At 44.6% G+C, this 27,696-nt stretch overlaps 1 long non-coding RNA gene across 3 annotated transcripts in view; it reads right to left on the bottom strand.

Annotated features, from left to right (window-relative positions):
* Window positions 1–27,696, bottom strand: part of LOC146805748 (uncharacterized) — a 912,995-nt gene that overhangs the window by 864,799 nt on the left and 20,500 nt on the right. For 2 of the 3 annotated variants that reach the window (XR_014967901.1, XR_014967902.1), the window contains exon 2: window positions 610–641. This is a non-coding gene — a long non-coding RNA (uncharacterized LOC146805748). Of the gene's footprint in view, window positions 1–609; window positions 764–27,696 lie in introns of those variants that run through there. The other variant, XR_014967898.1, reaches the window with a different exon arrangement.

Here is a 27,696-nt window from a genome sequence, read left to right as displayed (position 1 = left end):
GGAGGGGTGAGCTACAATTCCCAGTTTTTGGATCATCGGCATTTTCATGGGAGTGGCCATTGCAAAGGTTGGGAAGTCCCACAAAGCCCTACCTTTTTATTATTCACATGCATTGCTTAAGTTTGCATTGCTTTTCCACACACTAACTACATTTTTAAACTAACATCTAAACAAGTAGGTGTAAGTGGTGCACTTTGCACATAAAAGTGCTCTAATCACCCCATTTATTTTCAGTGTGTGGGAAGGGATTTCTTCTCATGCAAAACTGTCTCCCATGTTTAGAACATTATTCCCAACCCCATGCTTCGAAATCCACAGAAGAAATAGAGAAAGCGGACATGCCCACAGAAATGTAGGAAAGTTATAGATATTTTACTTGACATGATCTGTAAAGGAAAAGCAATTAAAAATCCCGGCATTTAGTAGTCGTATGACGGCTGAATTTTCATATTTTTTTGGGCTGAACCTTGTTCATTATTAATAGTTTGCCGTATGCGCCCACACACTAAATTGCATTGTTATAATAAGAACAGTCACTTTGTTGTTTAGTAGAGGGGTTCCAGTCATAACCTGCTTATGCTTTCTAAATAAGAATAAATGGTGACTCACGTGTTCCGAAGAATTGTGGAATCTTCATACATCTGTTAAAAAAGCAGAAATGAAAGCTTTAGCCGTCGTTTATTTACAAAGACCATGTCAACACCCTCTCGCCCGTTTAACGTCAACCGCATGTTCAAAAACGCCTTTCATGCCCTTAATGGATGTACAGAGCAGCTGCGGGGCCTCGGATGCTGACAGGCGGCCGCCCTATCAGGTTACTCCTGTGAACACGCGCCAACGCCGCGCCGCATTCCAGTCAGCTGAGCTGCGGGCCCAAACCACGAGGTATGTGCTCGGCACCGGCCCCACAGTGCTAGCAGGGATCCCGCTGTCTGATTAGTGGTCACTCTTGAGCCTTTAATCCTACTGACAACCTGGTAGCAAACCGTCGTCTCGATTCTCCTAATACCCAAAAAAGGCGCGCACAACAGGTCTGCATTGACTTGACAATATACCACTATCACAGAGTGGTCAGCGGCAGGTCACGAGTTCGAATCTCGGTCAGGTCAGCCCAACCTTCCATCCTCCCGGAGTTCAGCAAATTGATTATGTTGAACTGAGTAATAGCAGCATCTGTTTTTCACATGTTATCAAAACAAAATGTGCATACATTTAAGGGTCATAAACATCACTTCGGAGTTTACCAATAGGCACTCATGGATTCCTCGGTATGTTTATATAGAATGCTGATTTTAAGCCTTCTAGTAATAATTTAATGGATACAGAAAGTCTAAAAGAGGCAATAAGAGATGCGAATTTATGTTTGTGAATGTATAAGTCAAAGGCTAACCCTCTGGTATTGTAAAGCATCTCCCTCTCCTGCATACGTTGGGTGGTCAAATCATTTCAAAATGGACGCTTTTTAGAACACTAGTGCCAGTGCTTAATTTGTTAAAAAAAAGTGCTGGGGCCTAAAATTTGCTCAGAATCTCGTGGCCGGCAACATAGAAGATCCGGGTGCCAAATACTGAGTTTGGTAGTCTTGATTCCACTTCAGACCACTTTATTCCCCCACTAGACACACCCCACCCTTTTATCTTGCTCTTGGTAGTACTATTTCATCCCTGCTTTTTCTATTGGTCACAGTTGTTCTGCCAATTTCTTCCTGCTTCTTTCCTCTTTTGTGTTTTTTCTTTCTCTTGGTCAAAGTCCGTACAGGAAAAATAAGTACAAAACTTGAGCCCCCTCCCCCCGCAAAGTACATTGATGGGGCACCCCACGCTCCGGACCCAGTCAGGAGTTCTCAGCCACCGCCCATGCACAGTGCCAGAGGTGGCCCACTGGAGTTCGGGCCCCTCCGCTCAGCGGGGGTTGCGGGGGCTATTGTTACACTAATGCCGGGGAGCCCCATCTGGAACTATCGTCATAAATTAAGCACTGACTGGTGTCCAAAGCAGCCTAAACTCTATAACACTCACATTATCTCCTATTCAATCTTCATTTATGTTTGAAACTTATACATATCCTTCTATTCTAAATGATGCAAAAGCTTTAGCATTGCAGTACTCTAAGTCAGTGGCTGAACCACCTTTGTCCTCTGTGTGCCCTTACAAGTAAGTGAGTACAACCTGCTAAGACTTGTTTATGGTATCGTTTTGATATCATCCACAGGCCAAAATAAGATTTGAGCACATTGCAGCCTCCTTCCTCTGAGAGTTGAAAGTAATACTGTTATGAGAAGTTGCAAAGGAGGTTTGAAGCAAAAACAGAGAAAGACACTCCACTCATGGGCCTGTTCTCAGCTTAACAACAAGCAGATAGCATTGCAGGATAAGGAATTCCAGATATTCATATAGGAAATACACTAGTGCATGGTAAACTGAGATACAAAATGTAAACACAGCATGGACCAGGCAAAGAAAGTTAAGAGAGAATTGCCCTACTCTATCAACCACTGAAAGGATTGTGGAGTTCAGAATCCACTCCACTGCATTTGAGGAACACAGTGGATCACAACCAACTAATGAATGAGCTTGACAGAGAATTGGAATACCCAAACCAGGAACACTTTATGCAACTCATAACTGCACTCTGCTATAGAAAGGAAGCAATGCTGTTATATTGTACCAATTTACTTTTTCAGCACAAAAAACCCACAAGGACGCCGCAGCGCTAAACTGCACAATATAACTTATTTGCATGGGTTAAACACTGCTATTCTCCCAATTTTCTTTAGACCATAGTTAGGTCTTTATCTGTTTCCTGAAGTTAATATGATTGTCAATTTATTTTAATTTCACTGGAAAGTTATTCCAGATGACAGTTTCCTGCATGTGAAAAACAGTGTCTGACAAGCCATAGTAAGCGAAAACATGGAACAACTCAAGAGATACCAAAACAACTGCTGTGTACATTAGAGACAAGCTCCTCAACATCCTTCATGAAGGTCAGCAAGTTATCCTGAAACTTATCAGTCTCTCAATGAGATGTGGCACTGTGGATAATGCAGTACAAATAAACAGATTGAAAGAGTTTGCAGGAGTATCTTAACTGTTCTCCAGTGGATCCAATCCAAGCCAATCCAATCTTCTACTGGAGCATTCAGCATGCACTGTGAGGGTGGAATCATACATGTGTAGGGAACAGTACCTAAGGAAGACTTAGTCTGCATTTTAACACCTAAATGTGCCATATGCGCCACATAAGGACAATAGTTAGGACAGCATGTGGTGAACTTCCAAATGTGGTTTCATGACACTAAAATCAACATCCCGCTGGAGAAAGAGCTGGAAGCCTACCCAAAATCAATAAATGCCTGGATAACCTGTGACACGTCAAGCTCCAAGGGCCTCGATTGAGAAATATAAAAGAACGACTTATGGGATATCCTGACACATTCTAAATCTCCAAATACAGAGAGTAGCCATAGCAAGGATTTGTTAGTACAGACAACTTACAAAACAACTGCAGCCTTTTTCTCCCTCAAAAAACCACACACACTGCTGCCCTTCATCTTATCTCATGCATGCCATTTAGTCGCTCCTAAAATGCTGCAGATAGATCTGTTTCTGTGAGCATGCAGGTGGTGTGCATTGGGATGACAGGAAGCCGAGTCACGGCCCAAAACACCGGAGTACCATGATGGTCCTGTGTTCCAGGCCTTAGACTAGGTCCCTACAATGTCCCACAGAGAGAGAAAGGTAGCTGAAGTGCTATTTAAATGAGGAGGAGCCATGACAAACATGGAGGTTGAAACAGACAATTAAAGCAAGCACTAGACGGAAGCACTAATAGCCACCTGATAGGATTTACTGAAGCCCACCATCTCTCTCAGGTAGACCTATATTAGTGGACGGCAGTGGGAGCAGGTGGAGGTGTGGGTACTCATGAGTGGCATTAGGCAATTTGAGGTCTCAACCTCAAGATCGCACCGACTGACACTTGCAAACTCACCGTTACCAGTAGTACTTGAAGGGTTGGCCATGTAAGGGTGTGGGGAACTAGCACCTGTAAAAGCCTGGGGCTGCATGGAGATGCAACCCCTGAATATCAGCTGCGTAGAGCACAATTGTTGTTTTATTGATCATTCCTTGAGATCCCTTGTTTCAACTTTACTATTTGTGCTACTGCTCTCTCCCCCTGCTCTTTTGTCTTTTCCCCATGCTCTTTTGTTCTCTATTTTCTTCCTTATGATTCTCCATGGGGCTCAATCCAGTTCTGGACTGCTCCATATTCCAATCAGGTAACTTTACCAATCCTACAGTGGAGACCTAGTGTTGGGTTCATACTCTTTTTACCATTTCACATATTTTGTTCTCACGTTTCCCCTTTTTTCTTGTATGTCTAGTCAGTTCTAGTTTTGGTTGGCCACTAAAGAGATTGGGGAGGCACTGAATCTCCCAACGGCTCAGGTTTGTGTACTTTATGCAATCCAGACAGGAGGCAGTATAATCCAGACAGGAGGCAGTATAATCCAGACAGGAGGCAGGATAATTCAGACAGGAGGCAGTGTAATCCAGACAGGGGGCAGGATAATTCAGACAGGATGCAGTGTAATCCAGACAGGAGGCAGTGTAATCCAGACAGGAGGCAGTATAATCCAGACAGGAGGCAGGATAATTCAGACAGGAGGCAGGATAATTCAGACAGGAGGCAGTGTAATCCAGGCAGCAGGACTGAAAACCTCTATATCTCTTCCAGAGGTAAGTCCCTAGTCAGTTGTAATCCTTGGTGCAAGGACATGTATCGAGTTCACTATACTTGCTTTAGTGCTGAGTAGGACACAACTGGGAGGGAGGCAGTTGAATACAAGTTGGAGGAGTAAAGACTTCTTTATCTCTCCCACAGGTCAACAGAGATGAACCCTACATAGGATCGGACTCCTGCTTAAGCACTGCTACAGTGTTTACTGAATAAGGGCACAATACCCTAAGGCTATTGAAAATTTACTGGTAATGGAAATATTATAGTGCCTATGGAGCAATGTCTCATGAAGACTACTTATCATTATATGTAAGAAAGAATTATGCTCTTCTCAAATTATTACTGTCCCCTAACCACTGAAAAATGATCATTAAGAAATTTGATAATTCTACAGTGATACTTCACAGAAAATATTCAAAACTTTGAAAAAATGGACTTATTAAATAGGAAAAATATTGAACAAGGGGGATCACAGTGACGTAAAAAGGGGGAAATGAGAGGAAACCTTGTAAAAAAAATGGGTCGAAAGAACACAATTGATATAATCATAAACTGAAGAAGACAGAAGGGAACAGGGTGGAAAAGAAAGAACCAGCATTGGCAAAGCCAATAGGTCTGGACTAGAGGAGAACTATTGGCTTTGCCAATTTATTTTAGCCATATTGTACAGCAGCACTACTGTGCAGCATGGGTGAAAGTTAGAAAAAAAAGAAGTGCTATGACATGGCCAGCTCTGACCGCGAGGGGCAGTGATATGTTTTCTTAGCATGGGATTATTTTCTGTCTTCACAAAAAAAATGAATCACGAGTTACTGAAGTTTGCTGGTTTGGCCCTGCATGTAGACAGCACCAAAAAGGCCATGCAGAGGAGGGAGCTTAGTGAGATTTGAATCTTTGTATCTTCTTGACACCAGTTGGCATCACCTCTGGGTGTTTTTAGTTTTTTTATTATTATTATTATTATTATTTTTAAATTTATATATAAGGCACAACAGCTACCCAAAAAGGGTTTCCCGGCGCCCGCCAGAACAGCAAAATAGAAGAGAACAGCAACTAACTGAATGAAAAGCCAGGTTTTAAGTGACTTACGCAAGAGTGTAAAGTTAGTTTGGGTGCGAAGAGACAAGGGAAGAGCATTCCACAAGACAGGGCCCAAGTAGGTGAAGGAGCGGCCGCCCATATTGGATAATCTAATCCTAGGCAACTGGAATTTAACCTGAGTAGTAGATCGAAGATTGCGTGAAGGCAGATAGGGGTGAGCTAAGTTTTGCAAATATAGGGGAGCCGTGCGTGCCAAGCTTAATTCTAAACATATAGCTCAGAGCTTTAAACTTGATCTGGTTTTCAACCCTGAGCCAATGGAGGTCACTCAGGGAGCCAGGTTTAACCTGAGTAGTAGACCGAAGATTGCGTGAAGGCAGATAGGGGTGAGCTAAGTTTTGCAAATATAGGGGAGCCGTGCCAAGCTTAATTCTAAACATATAGCTCAGAGCTTTAAACTTGATCTGGTTTTCAACCCTGAGCCAATGGAGGTCACTCAGGGAGCCAGAGATAGAAGCTGTTCTGGGAACCCGGCAGAGCAATCTGGCAGCGGAGTTCTGTACCCGCTGTAGCTTGCGTGTCACGTCTTTAGTAGTGTAGTTTCTGGCAGGACAGGAGGAGACATGCAATGAAGAGGAAGGGCGTGGGAGTGGACGGGTTTAAGCAACAACAGGGAAGGGACCTTGCTATTTGGCCGATGCCCGGTTGAGCTACCTGATAACTAAATAGGAGATGTGCCGTGAACTTCCACCTAGGCCATCACCTACCCAGCCAGACTTGGGGCAGACTTTCCCTCGTCTCGCCGTTGTATCTCCCTCCTACCCCTTCACGCTACCCCCTTACCCTTCTACGCTCCATTTATCTCATTTTCTATACTCTTTAAATGTTTTACTAGTAATCTGATGTAACCTGTTTCTTGATGTAATTTTTGTAACTTTGTGGAACCTCATGTAAAGCACTCTGATACCTTCGGGTCTAGCCAGCGCCATATAAAAATCATTAAATAAATAAATAAATAAATAAATAAATAAGCGATGGACCGGATAGGCAACAATGCTGGAGGAGGATGTTCGGCAGGGCAGTCCACAATGCAGGAGGCATTTTGTAGCATTTTGACACCCCTTGGCGTGATTTTTGGGTGATTTCTTTTCTGGCAGAACAGGAGGGGGGCAAGCAATGAACAGGGGTGGGTGGAAATGGGAGAAGGGCAAAGGGGTTGTAAGTAAAATGAGTGAGCAGTGTAAGGACACTGGGCAAGGGAAGCAGTACTTGAGCCATGCACCAGGGTGGGGACAAACACACAGAGAGTAAGTGAAGCCGGCACTTGGTGACCAAAGAGAAGCAAAGAAATGAGAGTTGAAGCCAAACAATGGTAAACAATGGGCGGGCTCTTAGTCCCCTAAGTAAACAAAATGTCTCACAGGTGAAGTGCATACGTTGTCTCATGCAAGACTTAAAGAACAGGGTTTGGGTGAGGGGAAGGGAGGTAGCAAACTGTCAAAGAGGCGAAGAGGTGTACCCCAAACATACTGAAGGGTATGAAACGGTGCTCCCAAACCATTTGGGTCCTGCCTGAGGAGAAGCAGCCTTTACGTTGCAGCCTTTATCACACAGGACCTTTACCAAGCATTCTTTACCACGTAAATTCTACACAAGTAAGTATTTGTTCCTTCACCATGCAGCACCTTACCACTTAGGTACGTTTTCTTAACAAAAAAATGATTTTAGGGTTTAGGGATGGATAGAGGTAAAGGGAGGTAAGAGTGTGTTTAGGATTTAGGGGTGGGTAAAGGTGAAGGATGGTGAGTCTGACTTTAGGGTTGAGGGCTGGAGAGATGTAAAGGGATGTGAGGGTGTCTTAAGAGTTAAGGGGTGGGTAGAGGTAAAGGGAGGTGAGGTTAACATGAGGGTTCATGTAAAGGGAGGAGTGTGTGGCTTGAGGGTTCAGGGGTGGGAAGAGGTAAAGGGAGGTGAGGATGACTTGAGGGCTTAAAGGTGGGCAGATGTAAAGGGAGGTGAGTGTGACTTGGGGGCTCTGGTGTGGGTAGAGTTAAGTGGAGGTGTGGGTGACTTGAGGATTCTGGGGTGGGTATAGGTAAACTGAGGTGAGGGCGACTTTAGTGCTCATGGATGGGTAGAAGTCAAGGAAGGTTAGGGTGACTTGAATGTTATGGGGTGGGTAGAGGTGAGAATGACTTACGAGGTCAGTTGTGGGAAGAGGTAAAGGGAGGTGAGGGTGACTTGATAGGTCAGTATAATATGATATGGCCTGTCATTGTGCAGTGTGGTATGGTTTGGCCTGTCTTGTTATAGTATGGCACGGTTTGTTATCGTATTGTATGTTAAAGTATAGTGTGTTATTGTATGGTATGGTATAATATGGTGTGATATGCTATGGACGGTCATTGTATTGGATGGTGTCGCCTGTTATTTTATAGTATGGTGTGCTATGTTATGGTATGGTTTGTTATTGTTTAATATGTTTTGTTCTGTTCTGTTATTGTATAGGTTGGTATGCGTGGTATGTCATGGCCTGTTATTGTATAGTATAATATGGTAGGAGTATTGTATGTTGTGTTACCGAGGAGTACAACCTATGAACTGCTAACAGTACGCACACCCGTGCATTTAGGCAAGCGCCTAATTTAAAAAGCGAGGCTAAGTGTATTAAAACACACTAACATATTCCTATAGAAATCCGTTTGTTCTTCCTTAGGCTTCTCACTCACTTAATTTCATTCTCCATATTCATATCCATAGCTAGTGCCTTTCTTCAGACCCACACACCTGACAAGCCAAAGGGCGAAGGAACAAATACAACACTGTGATACAAACACAAACGATTTGAAGGAATTTTTCCCTGAAGAAGGACAAAAATATGACTGAAATTAATTAGGGTCAAGGATAAATGACGTACAAAAAAAACTGTTCATGTTGGATAATTTGAAAGCATTATTTTAAATGATGTGCCTATATCTTTGGCGCCGGATGATGAATCTTCACAAAATTTCTCCCCAAAAGTGTGCTTCTTCTTGTGCATTGAAAGTTTCGGGCAATCCGTTGAGGGAAGTCTGAGAAAAAGGTAGGGGGGGGGGGGTTGAGACACGACTGCAGCCCAAACCGCTGGACGGCATTACACCAAGTTTGGCAGAAATGTAGATCTTGGTCCAGAAAGAACCCTTTTTGTTATTTGGTGTAAATCCATTCAGTAGCTTTTGAGATATAAAAAAAAAAAACAATTTTATATACTTAGGGGCGCGGATCTCCTGAGGATTCGACAGTGGCTGCTAACACTCCAGCCAGGAAGTGTTGGCGGGGATCTTGAGGCTTGACTTTAGCTTAGTCCTACAAAAAATGTAAAAAAGATAATAAAAAGGGGCAGGGTAGGAATACCCTTATCTCCTAACTGTGGTCCGCCTGTGACTCCGACAGGGCCAAAAAGCACTTTTTTGTGGGAACGTGATAGAGCTGTCAACTGCAGCAAAATAAAAAAACAAGCATGCTCTCCTAAGCTTGTTTACATTATAGCCCTTTGGGTGGGCCAGGTCCCGGGGGCATGCAGGCTTTTGTTTTTAAAAAGGAGGGAGCGCACGGTGTCCCCCTCCTTGGACTTTCCTATGCCCTGGGGACATCACCTCCAATTGGGACTTAATTTTATGAACTATGGGGGGGTCGCTCATACACCTCCTTGCCCCAGGGACCACCACCTCCCCAGGGCTATAATGACATTGATTTGGGGACCCTTGAAGACCCCCGATCCCGGGGACCACCAACTCCCGGGGCTATAAATGAATTGACTTAGGGCAGCGCGTAGACCTACCCGATCCCAGGGGGCCATCACCTCCCTGGGACAATAAGCAAATTGACTAGGGGGGGCTGCATGAACCCCCGATCCACGGGGATAACCACCTCCTCAGGGCTAAGTTAAATATTGAGCAGGGGCTGCACGGACCCCCCCATTCCCCAGGGACCACCACCTCCCCGGGGCTTTATTTATTTATTTTTTAAAAGAGACAGGCCACGTGGCCCTCTCCCGGGCCCTTCTCGGCCTCAAGGACCACCACCTTCCCACAGCGACCCATGCAAACAGAAGTAGGTGGGCCACGCAGTCCCCCTCCTGGAGCCATAGATGGCCCTGGGGACTGCCACCCCCCCAGGGCCGGCTCCTGCTATGTCTCTGGATGCCCACCCCTGGGACATAGCTATTTGCTTTTGCTTGGTGGGAGCATTGACAGCTCCTGCCAAACACTCCGGTTCCAGTGGGTGGAAGCTGTCAAACTGCTCCTACCCGCTGGAACCGGAGGTTTCATCACTTGGACAGGGAAAGAGAGGAAACAATTGCTTCTGTACGGAGGGAGCTGCCTCTCCAGATGCTCCTTCCATGCAGCAGCAATGCCGGCTCCCACAGAAGGTGGGGAGAAGGCTGGGACTGGGGGGCCTTGAGACTCCCCCCAGGGTCCTGTGGAAAAGAGCAGAAAGAGGCAAAATAAAGGACAAAAACAAGCAGAAAGAGGCGGAATAAAGGCAACAACGAGCAGAAAAGAGCAAAATAAAGGTCAGCAACCAACAGAAAGAGGCAAAATAAAGGTGAGAAATGAGCAGAAAGAGGCAGAATAAAGGTCAGCAACAAGCAGAAAGAGGCAAAATAAAGATGAGAAATGAGCATAAAGAGGCAGAATAAAGGTCAGAAGGGAGCATAACGAGGCAGAATAAAGGTCAGAAATGAGCAGAACGAGACAAAATAAAGGTGATAAACGAGCAGAAAGAGGAAAAATAAAGGTTATAAATGAGCAGGAAGAGGCAAAATAAAGGTGAGAAACTAGCAGAAAGAGGCAAAATAGAGTTCAGAAACCAGCACCAAGAGGCAAAATAAAGGTGATAAATGAGCAGAAAGAGCCAAAATAAAGGTCAGCAACGAGCAGAGAGATGCAAAACAAAGGTGAGAAAAGAGCGGAAAGAGGCAAAATACAGGCGAGATATGAGCAGAAAGAGGAAAAATAAAGGCCAAGAATGAGCAGAAAGAGGCAAAATAAAGGCGAGAAACGATCAGAAAGAGGCAGAATAAAGGTCAGAAGGAGTGTCCCACAACACAAAATCCTCATGCATTTTCCATAGACTTCTTTAGGCAGGGCTACAGCAAAAACCACTGAATGGAATTACACCAAATTTGCCAGGAAGCTAGATCTTGCCCGCAGATTGCGCTTTTTGTGATTTAGTGTAAATCCATCAGTAGTTTTTGAGAAAATAAGGGTCAATATATTTGTATATTTGTACGGTTGGGTCAGACGCCTGCGGGAGTGAGCATTCTGATTAGCTGCCAGCAACATTAGATAAATGTTGCTGGAAGCCATTACAGGACTCAGAGACTTAGTCCCCTGTCCTGAAGTAGTGAATAAAAAAAACATAAGGGTGCCTCTCTAGGCCCCATGGGGAGTAGCCAGAGGGACCCAGCAGGCCAAATAATCCTATTTTTTAAAAAAAATAAGCAGTTTTTGCATATATATAGTTACTGAAAAAAACCAAAGGTTAAGGTAGCTTTATAGTTAGGTGAATATGTCAGTGACAACATTAACATTTTGCATATGTCTATATATGTACATAAAATACCAAACCAGAGGAAGAGCATTTTTTGGTTTGCTAATAACTTCACAATACTTTCCAAAAACAAGATCATCCACTTCCTGTTGGGATGATCCTTCAAGTGGGGGAGGGGCATGGAAAAATTGGCGTGCCAAACACACAATTTCCCCATGCAAATTCTACTGAAATGTTTGAAGAGTGCATGAGCCCAAACGGCTACATGGAATTACACCAAATATAGTAGAAAGATAGATCTATGTGTAAGAAACACTGAATGAGTATTTTGCAAGGTATGGGGGACTGAAGCTTTTGTGTTTGCTGCAGGAAATATTTGTAGCAATACCAGGAAAATCAACAGTGAAAACCAGCCCACCTAGCCATAAAATAGACCCAAAACTAACAAAAACAAAGCCCACACACTGTTCAGGCAGACCAGCCCATCAGGCACTGCCTGCTTGCCCTAGGGGCAAGTCTGACCCTGGCTGCACCGAACTGACGAGCCCCAATCAGGATGTAACTGGTCTTGGATTGCTTGTGTTTCAGTTCAGGAAAGACATTGCCAGGCAGTTCAGGCTGGACTGTTCCTTTTAAAGCAGGGTCAAGACTTATTTGCATATGTCTAATTTCAAACTGAGGTGGCATTGAATGCAAAATAACGATGGACAAGGATGCAGCCCAACTAGCTACCAGCGGCTCAGGATAAGTCAAGCAATCCATCCAATGCTCTTCTGCATACTTCAGTGCAATGCCCAATGTGCGGCAGATATATGTCCAGACGTGGATCCCGTGCTCACTGTGCTACTGGAACCTAGCAACACCTGACTGAAGAGTCCCAAACAGGGCAAAACCAGTCTTGGCTTGCTTATGTTCCGGTTCTGGAAGAATCTGCACATGCAGTTTGGACTGGACTGTTCCCATCAAAGCAGGATCAAGACTGGTTTGCATATGGTGAGGTTAAAACTGAAGTGTCATGGTGCGCCAAAGAATGAAGGTTTGGAATGTTACTCCAAGTGTTTGCCATTGGTTAGACTTATTGCAAGCTTTCCTACCATCTTCTTTTGTGTGTTAGCTTGCCCTATAGACCAGTCCAACCCTGTGTGGAGTGACACACTAGAGGGCCATGAAGTCATTTTGTAAACCTGCTGATAATGATGGCCATGTCAAAGTCCAAATAGAGCTGATGGTAGTTTTCCAGTTGCAGGGACTCATCTGCATGGATACATTTTTCTCCTATGATAGTTAGAGGAAGTAATATAGTACAAAAGGAGCCCTTTGACTCACTAGACCATGCTAGGAATGTTCTCGTCTTGCAAGGATTTATATAAACATTAAGTACAAACATATACATTTTCATGGCACAATTATGCATTTCTCTTGGTACTCAAAAGCCAACACCTGACTCTTTAAGTTTGGAAAATTTAGAAAATAACAATCCTTTGAATGGAAAAGTGTAGAACAACAACACCAAGCTTGAAAGTCGACATTTTAATAGCAGTGTAGCAAAGGCACCGTTGTCCCTATTGCACGTGTGGGAAATGTCCCCATCCCCTGGTTTGGTAGCAAAAACTGCCATAAATGTGGTCCCAGTGCCATTTCACTTGATGTACTACTGAGAGCCACTGCCCTGCACGGTAAACCATGCTTCACCTCCAGAATCAGCCTGCTGTACGTGCACGGAGCCATTCAAGGGCACTGGGAGTTCCTGAATCAAATATCAGTGTCCAATAACCCATGTTTATTACCTATAACATCTCTTGTGCACATGGCATCAGATACAAACTTGTTTCACAAAGTGCACAAGTAGTCACACCCCGGCAAATGAAAACCTTATAGTTATGTCTTCAAGCAAGAGACATCTTAATGCCCATAGACGGGAAATAGCCATTACAACACGACTGTTTCCATGCATGCCATTACAACGCATGGGTTACAATGCATGCTCGATTACAATGTGTACTCTTTACTACGTATTTTTTTACTACACATATGCTTTTACCACGCATGCCTTTACAACGAATTACGTAGTAAAGGTATGTATGGTAAAGGCATATGTGTAATAGGTAAGGGCATATGCCTGGAAACAGCTTCATTGGTAGGCAATCCACATTGTTAGAGGAAACACAGAGACTCTTCCGCTTCTTTACAAAGACGTGCACCACGGCTGCATGAGAAGAGAGGTAAGGGGGATTGGGGCTGGGGTGGGGGGTACTATTTAAGGGATTTAAATTAAAGAAGGGCTGGGGAACGGGGGTGTGCACGGGTGGTGATTCAGGGTTTAGGGTAAGAGAAGGGTTGGGAGATGGGGGTGCAGGGGTAGTGTTTTAGGGTTTAGGGGACGGGCTGGGGGCCAGGTGGGGTTGCATAGGGGTAGGGTTTAGGATTTGGGGAAGGGGAAGGGGAAGGGGCCTAGGGGCCATGCAGGTGTAGGGTTGTAGGGCTTAGGGCAGTGGAAAGGTACTTTTTAGAAGGGTTGGGGGCCAGGGGTTGGGGTGCACCAGGGACCAGTATTAGGGTTTAGTGTATGGGTCAGGGAAACATGCTATGCATATGCCTTTAACATGCATGCTTTTACAACAAGATTCACTGTAATGGATTCATGGTAAAGGCATATTAGATTGATATAAAATGAGTGGAAAAAGTTTGCGTTGTGATGGCATTTGTGTTGTAACGCTTGCGTGGTAAAGGTATGCATTACAACGGAATGCGATGTAACATCATACATCCCCCATAAACAGTAATTTCTCCAAAGGTGATTGACATTCTGTTAACCACTAACATTCTGAAGGAGGTCTCTCCTCTAGACACCGACATACAGAATCAGTCAGACATTATCTCTACCTGCCTTGATGAGGAATGTTTGTCCATTGCTAAATAAAAAACATAACAATTTGACGCATGGTTCTAGAGAACCATACAAGAGCCTGATACCTGCTATTTGTATACAATGAGATCATGAGATCAAAGCTCAGCAACTGCTACGCTCCGCGGTGTTCTGAGTTTCGTGGCATATTGGGAAAGAGCCCTTTATAAAAGGTCGCAATACTGGAATTGGCACTGCAATGGCCCACATAATCAGATTGCCCAGCTATGTCAAATAGCAAATCACCTACATCGATTCACTTGATTGTGATAAAAAGAACAAACATTGGCAAAGCCAATATGTCCAACGTTTGGGACCTAATGACTTTGCCAAGGTTTGTTGGTGATACTGTACAGCATTGATAAAAAGCAAAATATTTTTTCCCCAATGCTGTGCAGCATCAACAAAGGAAAAAGAAAAGAAAAAGAATTGTCATGATGTGATGTGCAAATAGCGAATACTTATCATGGTGCAGCGTCATTCTATAGAGGCATATGCAGATGACCAACGGGGTAGGTACAATTCCTCACTGTTGTTAAACTCATCCAAATCAAGCATTTCCAAATTTGCATAGCTGAGTTACTTGAAGTCATTACTATCTGTCCCATTTGAGTCAAAAGCAGCTGCTTGATAAGTCTTTAACAATGCTGCATTACTGCAAGACATTACTCGTCATCTGTCCCTCTTGAGACAGGCCCAGTTGCTTAATTTCTTCACAAAGGTGCAATACCGCAAGTCATTACTAGATGCCCCTCTCGTTCCAGATACAACCACTTCAAAAGGCTTTCACAAAGGTGCAGAACTTCAGGTAGTTAGTAGATGTTCATCTTTAGTCAGATCCAGCTGATTAAATCCTTCACAAAGCTGCAGTACTTTAAGTGGTTACTAGTTGTCTTCGCTGAGTCAGATGCAGCAGCATGAAAAGTCTTTCACTAGGCAGCCCGTCCTCACGGGCGGAGGGGCCCGCCCAGCCCACCTTTTTGCAAACATGAAGAGCGTCTGTCAGGCTGAGCTCTGCATGTTCAGGTCAGGGAGCCAGGCACTATACATTTGCTAAATTCGCAGGTGCCTAGCTATCTGAGCTACACTTTGCTGGGCTTAGGATTACACAGTCATGTGAGCATGACCTACTTAGCTCAGCAATGTGTTTGGAGGTCCTCCCACTCATGGCAGGGTGGTGTGTCACTGATAGACTCGGACCCGGGCTCTTCCGTTTTAAACCCTGAATTGCCCAGGGCCAAATGGCCATCAGTGACGCTCTTCACAGAGTGGGGTGGGGTTAGCAACTCTCACTGATCCAATCCCACTCTGTGATGAGTAACGGCGTGCCAACGAAAGGAGGCAGCATGCCCAAACCTCCAGGAACCACAAGGCTTTCCTTGGAAGATCACCGCTGTGGTCAGGTAAGTTTTTTAAATTGTTTGGTGGATGCATGTGTGTGTGTATCTATGAATATATGTGTATTAGTGCATGCTTGCTGTGAACGGGTGTGAGCATGTATGGATGTGCTTGTGAATGTTGGGTGTTTTTGTGTATGGTTGCGAATGTCTGGGTATGAGTGAGTGTGCATGTAGATGGGTGAGTGTCAGTATGTATGTGTGGCCTGCCTGCCCCTCACCTGCTCTAATTACCCGCTGCTACTGTCTTTTTACAGAGCTGAAGTATTTCCAGTGGTTAATAGATGTCCCTCTTTAGTGAGATGTTCTTCACATAGTTGAAAGGGTGTGGCTTCAACGTGTAAATTTGGACATACATATTTGTTAGTTTGATGGTTTGTGCTTGTTGTCTCTAGGGTGAATAAGTATAGCAAAGCTGGTTTATAAAGATGAGTCAATATGCAACTTTCAATAAATATCTTCATTACTATGGAACCCTGTGATGACACCCTAGTATATAAAGGTGTTAACAGGAACTGGTAATTTGAAGTTGCTTTAACCTGACTTTTAACAGAGTGGTGTGCAAGTAAAATTAATGCTTTTGCTTATGTAGTGAAGCCAGCCGCCTGTAGATGAACCATAGCTGTTAGACCTGTCATCCTTCAGGTGGTCTTCCTCCAAAACCTTTGCTTGCTTACTTCCTCTTTTTGCTGTATCTTTTTGTTGTCCTTAGGACTCTGAGCACTTTACCACTGCTGACTGGTGCTAAAGTGCAGGGGCTTCTCCACTAAACATGGTAACATTAATGTATACACAATGGGCATATTTAGTTTACTTGTAAGTCCCTTGTAAAGTGGTATACCATATACTCAGGGCCTGTAACCTAAATGCTACTAGTGCGCTTGCAGCACTGATTGTGCCACACACACATACGTAGCATTTTAAATGTGTCCATTGCAGGGCCTGTGTGTGCAGTTGGCTGCCACTTCAACTTGGCATTTAAAACTGCTTGCCAAGCCACAAACTCTTCTTTTTTTACACATAAGTCTCTTGTAAGATAGGCCCTCGGTAGCCCACAGGGCAGGGTGCTGTGTAGATAAAAAGTAGGGAATGTACTACTAAGTTTTAAAACACTTTTAAGCTGTAATTCCTGATCAGAAAGCAGTAGCTGCATCATGTTTTAATAGCTTTGGAATGGTAATGATAAAACCTATTTAATGATAAAGTTGAATTAAACCTCACTATTTTAGAAATGCCAATTTTAGAAAGTGGGCATTTCTCTGCTCTTTCTGCTCTGTGTGCCTGCAGCCTCTCTCCAATACACACCTGGGGTGGGTGACAGCTACACTTTGTGCATTCCCTCTAGACAGCCACAAACAAAGGAAGCGAGGGTGTGACAGAGATCTCATCTGCATTCTGATAGCTCTTCCTGGGCAGGAAGAGAGAGGTACTTTTTCAGTGGGGTCTGCGTGAGTCCTGTAGCCAGCCTGCCCTCTGTCACGGTCGCCCTGAACTCCTGGTCCAGATGACCTCAAGTAACCCCTAAGAACTAATTGCTTTAAAGCACTACCTTTTGATTCATTCTTTTAAAATTCATAACTCCGGTTCTACTTATTGGATATTTGTTGTTTTGGTCTTGTTTTACTCTAAAAAATATAATCTATATAATCTATTTTTCTAACCCTGTATGGAGTATTTTTGTGGTGTTACAGTGCAAACAATAAGGACCCCCTGTAATCAATAGAAATTTCCTAGGACAGGGAAAATAACAATTGTCAATCAAAATCACTAGGCAAACGTAAGGTCAAATGGAAATAAAAAGAGACCTAAATCAAGAAAACTGATGATGGAACAACTTAATGTACCACTCAAATCTATGAATACGTCTTTTTTTTTTTAATCAAAAGTGTTAAAAGAGGTGGCTAGAAAATGTCAGACAATACATAATACATAGAGACAATAACATTTCTTTGACATATAAAGACATTGATAATTTTCTTTGATATTAATGGTTATTAATCGAAGATTTGATGCCTATGGGTAGTAATCCAACTTTCGGATGAATTTACAAGTCTGGGTAACGATAGGAATGCAGAAACATAGACAATAGTCACAGACAATAATAATGTTACAAAACATGAAATCAATATATGTCAGTTTCTAGCCACATTGCAACATAAACAGTAAGATCACTAATAAACAGTCAGCGACACATAATGTGGTGAAGGTTCATAAAGTTATTGACGCATGTTTCGGCGAGCATACCGTCTTCGTCAGGAAACCACATTAAAATATTATCTGGAAAACTAAAGGCGCCAGGAGATGAATGGCCTCACTGAGCTGCCTTAGAGAGATATGCGAATGACAAATGATAATGTAAGCCAAATACTTCAATTGTCGGGCTGAATGGAGGATTGTGGGGCTGATCCCTAATCAAATAGACGGCTGATACTTGAGTATTATGATATTCATGCCGACGTTCTGACTGGACACCTAGGAAAAAGTTCCTTTGCCAGTTTGAATACCTTCCAACCCTTTACCCTAAGGCAGTGGTTCCCAAACTGTGCGCCGTGGCTCCCTGGGGAGCCGTCAAACCTAGCCAAGGGAGCCGCGCATCAAGCACTTTAATGTTGAAGGGTCTGTTGGCTTCAGTTAAACTAATTAGACTTAAACGCATGATGTCGATGATTTGTAAGTGACGTGCCTAAAGCTGTAAATGTAGTACTTAATTGATGGCATGTTGAGGGAGATGGCCTCCATATTTCACTGGATCCCCACGTTCCAAAACTCCCAAAGTAAGCAGAAGATGCCTGATTAATTTTGTTACACTCGTTAATATTTTAATGTGGTTTCCTGACGAAGGTGGTATGCTCGCCGAAACGCACGTCGATAACTTCATGAACCTTCACCACATTATGTGTTGCTGACTGTTTATTAGTGATCTTACTGTTCATGTTGCAGTGTGGTTAGAAACTGACATATATTGTTTTCATGTTTTGTAACATTATTATTGTCTGTGACTATTGTCTATGTTTCTTTATTTCTATCATTACCCAGACTTGTATATTTATCCGAAAGTTGGATAACTACCCATAGGCATCAAATCTTCGAGTAATAACCACTGATGTCAAAGACAATTGTCACTGTCTTTATATGTCAAAGAAATGTTAGTGTCTCTATGTATTATGTATTGTCTGATGTTTTTTAGCCACCTCTTTTAACACCTTTGATAAAAATAAAAGACGTACTCATAGATTTGAGTGGTACATTAAGTTGTTCCATCATCAGTTTTCTTGATTTAGGTCTCTTTTTATTTCCATTTGACCTTATGTTTGCCTAGTGATTTTGATTGACAATTGGTATTTTTGTGGTGTTTTCATTGGGTCACTGTGTGTGTGTGTTTGTTGTACAAATACTTTACACATTGCCTCTTTAGATAAGCCTGAATGCTTTGTGCTAAGCTACCAGACGGTGAGCACAGGTTATCTTTTAGTGTGCATCTCGCTTACCCTGTCTAGAGTGGTGGTTCCTGCTTGTAGAGGGTACATACTCACACAACCAGAAACTCCAGTTCTAACAGCAGTGATCTGTTGTCATATAATGTAGGGGTGGAAAGAAGAAGCTAAATGTCAATGTCAGTTGAGCAATCCTATATATAAAGACATTTATCCAAAAGTCCTTTCATTTATAAATGTATCTATTTTTACCCTTATTATTATTTGGTTTTAGAAAACATGAGGCCAGTAATACATGCACATATGTGCAGCATCTGCAGTCACTGCTCAATGCTCCTCTTGAGTCAGATTCAACAGAATGGAAGTTCTTTCGTAGACTGCAGTACCTCAGGCTGATAATAGAAGTCCCTCAAGTCATATGCAATTTCTCGATATGTCTATCAAAGCTCAGGAAATGTGGCTTCAACATAATCTTTTGCATACATACTTTTGCTATTGTAATTATTTGTGATTGTTTTTATAGAACAAGTAAAGAATCTAAATCTGGTTTATGATGATAAGTCAATGTTGCAGCTTTCAATAAATGTGTTGATTGTTAGGTGATGACACCTGAATAGACACAGGTATTAGTGGCCACAAGTAAACAGAAGTGCCTTTGAATATGGCTGTATACATGTGCACAAGCAAAAAGCAGTCACTCAAAATGAAAGCAGACAATGGTTGGAGTGTGCTGATCCACTGTTCTATACATTGGGCTGTGAGGGAAGGAGTGTAATTCGTAAAGAGGGTTGATTGAAAGTCCCTCAATATGTATGTATTTTTATTATGATTGTTTGAAAAACATGAGGCTAAAAAGATTTTGGCCAGAACTAAGAAGTAACTAGAACACACGTACACTCCTTAGAGGATTCTTTAAATTGTTTCCTGTCTTGTAATATGCACACTTCCAGATATGTAAAGGATTGATGTTATCCGTAAATGTGTGGGGATGCAGGATGGTAAATCATTTGCTTTGGCCCACAAATACTGATATCTTTCTCTGCATAAACAAAATTATTTTTTCCCATAATTTGCAGGACACATTGGGAAACAAAAAGTTGTTTGATACATGCGAGCCTGATGTTCCAAGATTCCCTGTGTTTCTGGGTATCAGAAATGCAGGCAAGGGCAGCGATCTCTTGGTGTCAGCAGACCACTGTCCCAAATACTACAGAACTGAATTGTGACAGAAGTGTTCTTTTTTTAGCTACTGCCTGATAATTGCAGGCAATTCTGTGTAACAAAAAATGTTAGCTTCTAATCAAGCCACATCAGGCTGCATTCAATGGATCTTTAGTTGCCACATCCGTGTGTATTCTATGGACCTCCAGTTTAATAATAATGCTTTAGATTAGTAGAGTTATGTGGGTGTCGGCCCACCCACACATGTTGGGTAATGTTTATTTTGGAGAAAGTGTCAGAACACTGGATGGGGAAACTTTAGCCGGTGGATGCATGGTCTCATATTTCTGACACCTACATGTGTGGAAATTGGGTTTGTTAAAGCCATAGCTTCACATTTTCGGGAATCAATATCAGCACCATATCCCTGGATAGCCCAAGTCCTCTAATTTCACCTGGGGTTGGAAGCATTTCCTTGATACTGTGATCCTGCGCCCAGATACTGCTGCCACATCTATGTGTAGTTGCAACCACATCCTCATCACCAAATTACACTTGGCATAGAAGCAAGCCACTTTTCTGACTGGTCTGATAGCCCATCCTACACATGTGGAGCATTATTTTTATTGGGAGAATGGTGGGAATGCTGGATGAGAGGCCCACTGTCATTGTCTGCAAATTCAGGTGTTCTTGAATGCAGAAATGTAAGGACATTTTGTTATTGTATCCATGGTTTGATATTTGTATGGTATCTACGTAAGAACACGACATGCGACATGCTGCTTTTGTGTGCTGGTGATCTCTGCCGCCTTTTCCTTTTTCACGGGGCCGGGCTTGGCTTCGCCCCCCCGTCCCAGCGTTTTGTGTGCTGGTGATCTCTGCCGCCTTTTCCTTTTTCACGGGGCCGGGCTTGGCTTCGCCCCCCCATCCCAGCGTTTGATATCACCGGTGGTGCCCTGCTCCTCTGATACGCCCGGCCGGGCTTGGCTCTGCCGGACGTCCTTGGACTACAGCATCCAGAGTACTCAGGGGCAGGTAGACTCAGCTGTGCGCGCCAGGAGGCGCTTAAAGGTGTGCCCGGTGTGGAGTCCCGAGGTGTGCTGCTTTCGTGTGCTGGTGATCTCTGCCGCCTTTTCCTTTTTCACGGGGCTGGCCTTGGCTTCGCCCCCCCGTCCCAGCGTTTGTTATCACCGGTGGTGGCCTGCTCCTCTGATACCCCCGGCCGGGCTTGGCTCCGCCGGACGTCCTTGGACTACAGCATCCAGAGTCCTCAGGGGCAGGTAGACTCAGCTGTGCGCGCCAGGAGGCGCTTAAAGGTGTGCCCGGTGTGGAGTCCCGAGGTGTGCTGCTTTTGTGTGCTGGGGATCTCTGCCGCCTTTTCCTTTTTCACGGGGCCGGGCTTGGCTTCACCCCCCCGTCCCAGCGTTTGTTATCACCGGTGGTACCCTGCTCCTCTGATACGCCCGGCCGGGTTTGGCTCCGCCGGACGTCCTTGGACTACAGCATCCAGAGTCCTCAGGGGCAGGTAGACTCAGCTGTGTGCGCCAGTAGGTGCTTAAAGGTGTGCCTGGTGTGGAGTCCCGAGGTGTGCTGCTTTTGTGTGCTGGTGATCTCTGCCGCCTTTTCCTTTTTCACGGGGCCGGGCTTGGCTTCGCCACCCCGTCCCAGCGTTTGTTATCACCGGTGGTGCCCTGCTCCTCTGATACGCCCGGCCGGGCTTGGCTCCGCCGGACGTCCTTGGACTACAGCATCCAGAGTCCTCAGGGGCAGGTAGACTCAACTGTGCGCGCCAGGAGGCGCTTAAAGGTGTGCCCAGTCCCTCGTCCCGCTAGGACGCGCGCGGGAAGCGCCGGACGAAGCCCGGACAAAGGGCGGGCCGTCTGTGGCCGTCAGGGGCCGGAGGAGGCCGGGACAGGCCACCCCCCTAACATTGCTATTGGACACCCTTGATAGCCTGGACATTTACCCAAAGGTACTGTTATCACTGATTATTATTATTCCCTTGGGCTTCTCAGCAAAGGCTTTGTAGGAATGGACTATCTCTTTTAACCATCCTATATAATGGGTAAAAACCAAAAGGTCGAAGTTTCCCGCCCCGTGACGAGACAACAGGTGGCCACGACACTACCCCTCCCTACGCTAACGGCTATCGATAAGATGCTTCAAAAAACCATTGGGGTAGTGGTAACTGCAATTAAAAACACAGAGCGAAGGTTGTCAATTACTCCCGCTGCCCCCTTGGTAGAGCAAGCAGGGGACTATTCAGCAATTGTAACAAACCCTCCTGACGTAAGCTCTTTTCTTGTTGTCATTTGCTGATTTACCCTGTGCCCAGGTCCCTACAGATGCAAAAGCTAGCAATTCATCCCTAAGTTCAACCCCATTTCCCCCAAACACCATCATAATAAATAAACCGGGCCCTAGAGGCAAGAAAAGGAGACCTGTAAAAAAGGCAAATAAAAAAATAGGGCCTAAGTACGTTTCTGTACTAGCTACTACCGGGCCTTCACCAGCAAATGTGGGAGCTCCGCTGTGGGTTACTAGCTTAGTAGCTGACTTTCAGTCTCTCTTGGATCAGACTATTGGCAAACACATCAAATCCCTGGCATCTAGGATCGATAGATTAGTCTCTACTCTTAATAATATGGGTCTGGGGAAAACGCCCCTAATGGTCCCACATGGGAAGTCTGCCTCTAGTGAAGCTGGCGGTATGGTTTCTCAAGTTAGGACTGCCTTAGTAGTTGATAGTGTTACTAGGAGCCAAGGAACACGATTGCCCCCCACCAACAATAAGCCAGCTTTGGAAATTGCTAGCCCCCCTCTATGTATAAATTCAGTTGCTGATGGCCCCCAGGTAATTGGAAACCCTGCCCCGGTTTCTCCTAAAGCAAAAGTCACTCCCAGTGATGAGAAAACAGGATGCGAAAGATATAGATTGGTAAGCGGGTCTTCCGATGTTTTGGTCCCAATAAATATAAAGCCATCTTCTATAGCTACCTCACCGGAGTTGCAAACCATTAATCTTCCCCCAGAATCTTTACCGTATGTTGTAGTCTTAACGGGGGTACCACTTCTAAGCCAGGGAAAAAATGAAGGTCATACTGACTTAAAAAATAAGTGCATCCAGTGGCTTAATGTAAACAGACCTCTCCCCTCTCATATTTCTGGGGAAATACTCTTTGTAAGACAAATAGACTGGATTGGGAAGGGACCCAAAACTATTACAGGGAATTGTGTAGTAATACATTTTAGGGATATTGCTGCCGTTGATTACATCTGTGGTATGTCTCCCTCTAGATTAAATACTCAAATCCTCCCCCTCCAACTGTCATATTTTTATCCTATGCCCCATCTGAGACCAGCTCACTGTAAAAGTGCTAAATATGACGAGGGCCCACATGGTCGTCCATCTAGAGTGCAACAGAGGCAAACAAGCTGGGAGGACTTTTATGTTTATACTCCCCCTTTGTCATCCTTTGCGCATTGAAATAGGTTTAGTGTACTGAATCAGGTAGATTGATGCTCACTCGACAAGGAATTAGTCCTGAACAACACTAGTGAAACATCCACCCCTTTAATTGTATTGGAGGGAAATATCAAAACCCTTACCTCCGCAGAAGGTACACTATTCAATTCCTTGAACTGGGTGGGAAGGAGCGAATTGGGGGATGCAAAGCACCTGCGGGGAGTTTCTATTGTAGGGGGGAAGATCCTAGTATAGACAAAATGGAAAGGAAAGTTCAGTCAGAGACTCTTACCTGCGACGGCTCTTCCACTATGGCAACAGGGATTCCAAAAGACACTGGTAAGGTAGATGATGGAACTATAACAATTCTTTCGTGGAATGTAGCGGGGTTAAAAAACAAACTACTTATTCCTGACTGGGGCACCTTCATGGCAGCACACGATATCTGCCTGATTCAGGAAACATGGGCTTTAGAGGAGAGTGCTAGCCCAGGTTACGCAACTTTTCACATCTCTGCAGTAACTAGTGGCAGAGGTCGCCCATCTGGTGGCCTATCAATTTGGATAGGCACCCACTTGAGCGTTCAAGCTACCCAAATACCAACTGACTCCCCTGATGTTCAATGTGTGTTATTGACACCCCTGAACTCACCAAAAATAGCCATAATAAATATTTACTCTAGGCCAGTTAGGAGCGGGCAGGAGTCAGACACGATCAAAGCACTAGATCTCTTTATTCAGACACTTGACCCCTCAGTCACAATAATTGTTGGTGGGGACTTTAATTGTCAATTTGAGCCCTTGGTTAACCCTGATTTGGATGAGCAGGATGATGAAGACCTGCTCTGGTGTATCCCGGAACCAAAGATCCCTCCTGTCAAGGCATGGACCCGGTTGGTCCTTCAAATAAAATCACTCTCACTTGCAACGTCTCTGCGGGCGTGTAATGGGAGACTGGACCCTGACCGTCCGGGATTTCCTACATTTAACAGGGTAGAACAAACTTCCACCATTAATTACATCATGATGGAAGTAAGACACTGGGATAGGTTGTTGGAATTCAGAGTGCAACCGAGATATGATAGTGACCACAATGCCCTTGTCCTAACATTCAAGCCGGAGAGCTTTGGGCTGACTAACCCTGAAGTTGGTCTTACCAGCATGATCATGCCCCTTATGGTTTCGAACAATCGACATAGGGTCAAATGGCCTTATTTCCAGGATTCCCCGTCTAGGCTGGGTGAATTATACCAGCTTGCTATACCATGGATAGCTGAGATGGCCGACTTGTCCTCAAACGGCCATGCTGTAAAAATTCATAGGCAGTTGGCCAGTGCGTTGGGGGATGTTCTTTGCCCACTTAGTAGGCCTAGACGAGGTGGGGCTAAGATACACCCATGGTATAATGCTACCTGTAGGAATGCCAAGAAGGACCTCCTTACTGCAATCAAACTTAAGGACAGTTTAGAAACTAGGTCATCCCATTTGTTCTATAAAAAGGCAATCGAGGGAGCCAAGAGGGACTGGAAGGAAACAAGGTGGGAAGAGCTGAGAAGTGCGCTCCTGACTAAGGACGCAAAGACATTTTGGGCCATTGTTAGTACAGGCTCCAAGGGAGCTGGGCAAGCTATCTTCCCAAACATTGCACCCTCAGTGTGGGAAGCACATTTCGGGGCACTATACGTATGTTTGGAGTATGATGACACACTTCGTCTAGGCCCTAAGCTTGCCCCAGGGCTCCAACAGGAGGGAGCCGCAACACTTGCCCCAGACCCCCGTCATGAGTATCGACTGGCGGGGGCCTCGGGTTGAGGGTCGGGACCGAGCTTGTACCCTTCTGACTCCCCAGAGAGCATCACCTTGAAGGAGGTAGAATCTGCCATAGCTAGGTTGCTCCCAAACAAGGCTCCCGGCCTCGACAAATTGCCGGGGGACCTGTTCCGATCCCAGCCAAAAATATGGGCGCCATACCTTGTTATCTTGTTCAACGCGATTCTTATGGGGTCTGATCCACCGGACACCTGGCTGGGGGCTGAGATTGTCTCCATTTACAAGAAGGGATGCCCACTTACCCCCTCAAATTACAGGCCAATTAGCCTGTTAGACACAACACAAAAACTAATGGGTAGAATCATATTGGACAGGATACAAGCTTGGATGGAGGAATGGGAAATACTGTCTACCTTCCAGGCTGGATTTAGATCCGGTATCTCAACCTTGGACCAAATCTTCCGGCTCCAGGTCCTTTTCTGGAAAACCACAAGGGTTGAGGGTGGCAGCCTCTACCTTGTTTTTGTGGACCTGCGGGCTGCTTTTGACCTAGTCCCTAGGGAAAAATTGTGGGAGGTATGGCTGACCTGGGCCTTCTGCCCTACCTGCTTAATATCCTGACCTGTTTGCATGTTGGAAATTATGCACAGGTCAGGTGTGGGAGACACGGGGATCTCTCGGACCGCTTCCCTGTTTCCAGGGGTGTCCGGCAGGGGTGCGTTTTAGCCCCTACCCTTTTTAGCTTATTTATTAATGGCCTTGTCGACACCTTAAATGATGTAAAGGATAATGATGCTCCCTGGTTGACGACCGGTCGGGTGCCCGCATTAATGTTCGCGGATAAAACCCTGTTGCTATCCCGAACATCTTCGGGCATCCAGCGCGTCCTGGACGGTTTCGTGTGCTTTTGTGCCTCGAGGGGATTGGAGATCAATTTGGATAAAACCAAGTTTATGATCTTTAATCCCCCGAGGCGTACGCGCCCGAACCCTCTTCTGAATGGTGTTCCGTTGGAACGAGTCAAAACCTTTGTCTATCTTGGGATCACTTTGATGGAGGATTTTGGCTGGGGCCATCAGATTACCTGATCCGCCCTTAGACTTTCACAAATAGCAAGGGGTATTGGCAAGCTTCAGAGAGCATCGATCTCCAAACCGGTTGCGCCCGCCCTTGAGATCTATGGCCTCCAAGCTCGGACCGCTTCCATTTGTGGCGCCGAACTTTGGGGCCATAAGAACGTATTTAGCCTTCTGAGGGTGGAACAGGCCTTTATGAGGAATTTGGTGGGCCTACCGAAAAGTACACCCCTCATCCCCTTGTGAATGGACTTGGGTCTGGAGTCTATTGAGAAATTGGCAGCTGTGCGACCCTTGCTCTATTGGAGGAGGCTCTGGTCAGTACCAGAGCTGGTATCCTTTAGAGCTGAATTTCGGGAGGTCTGGGAACAGATAAAAAACAAAAATATTCCATGGCTTTCCCATATTAAGGCTCTTTCTTTCAAAATAGGTTTGCCTCAGTTATGGGGGACCCCTGAGTTGAGTTGCCCGAGAATATCTAGGGCCCAGTTGTTAAATCTGGTGAGGCAGCAAAATCTAAGTGCACTACAACAGTCAACATCCTATGGTAGGCTCTCTATTGAGTTCCTCTCAGTCAAATCTGAAATGGGGTGGGAGGAATTCTTTGATGTAGTCCAACCCCCTCTTGCGAGGAAACTATATGCTCAATTAAGATATGGCTCCCTACCTATTAGGCCATTTACTTCGAAAGGGGCAAAAATGAAACTTGCCCGGCATGTAATTACATTAGAGAAGATGTCATTCATGTTTTATTTTTCTGTCCAGCATATAGCAATATACGCAAAACTTGGCTTATCCCAATATGCAGAAACTTGGGTTTTAGACATTGTGTGCAGGCATGTAGAGTTCTTAAATATGATACCTCGCCGGCCATTGCATTTGCTGTCTCTCGTTTCCTTTATGGTATGTGGCGCCGTAGGATAAGTTTTAAACCAATCTAAACTACCGAAATACGTCTGATAACTTACTGTTTAATTCTTTTTTTAATAAGTGAAATACCTATATTTATTATTTTATTTGATGTGCTATGTATGTATGTATTCTATTTGCACTTTTATGGTCTTCTGACCGAAATAAAGTTATCATACAATACACACAAGCCACTCTTCTCTTGATTCCCCTTGGTACGTAATTTTCAGAAATGTCTGGGTTTGGTAGGATTCCCTGAG

Source organism: Triturus cristatus, chromosome 8 (genome assembly GCF_964204655.1).
Source record: "Triturus cristatus chromosome 8, aTriCri1.1, whole genome shotgun sequence".
Classification (NCBI taxonomy): Eukaryota; Metazoa; Chordata; class Amphibia; order Caudata; family Salamandridae; genus Triturus; species Triturus cristatus.
Note: the sequence above shows the minus strand (reverse complement) of the source record. Positions and strands in the feature narration are given on the sequence as shown.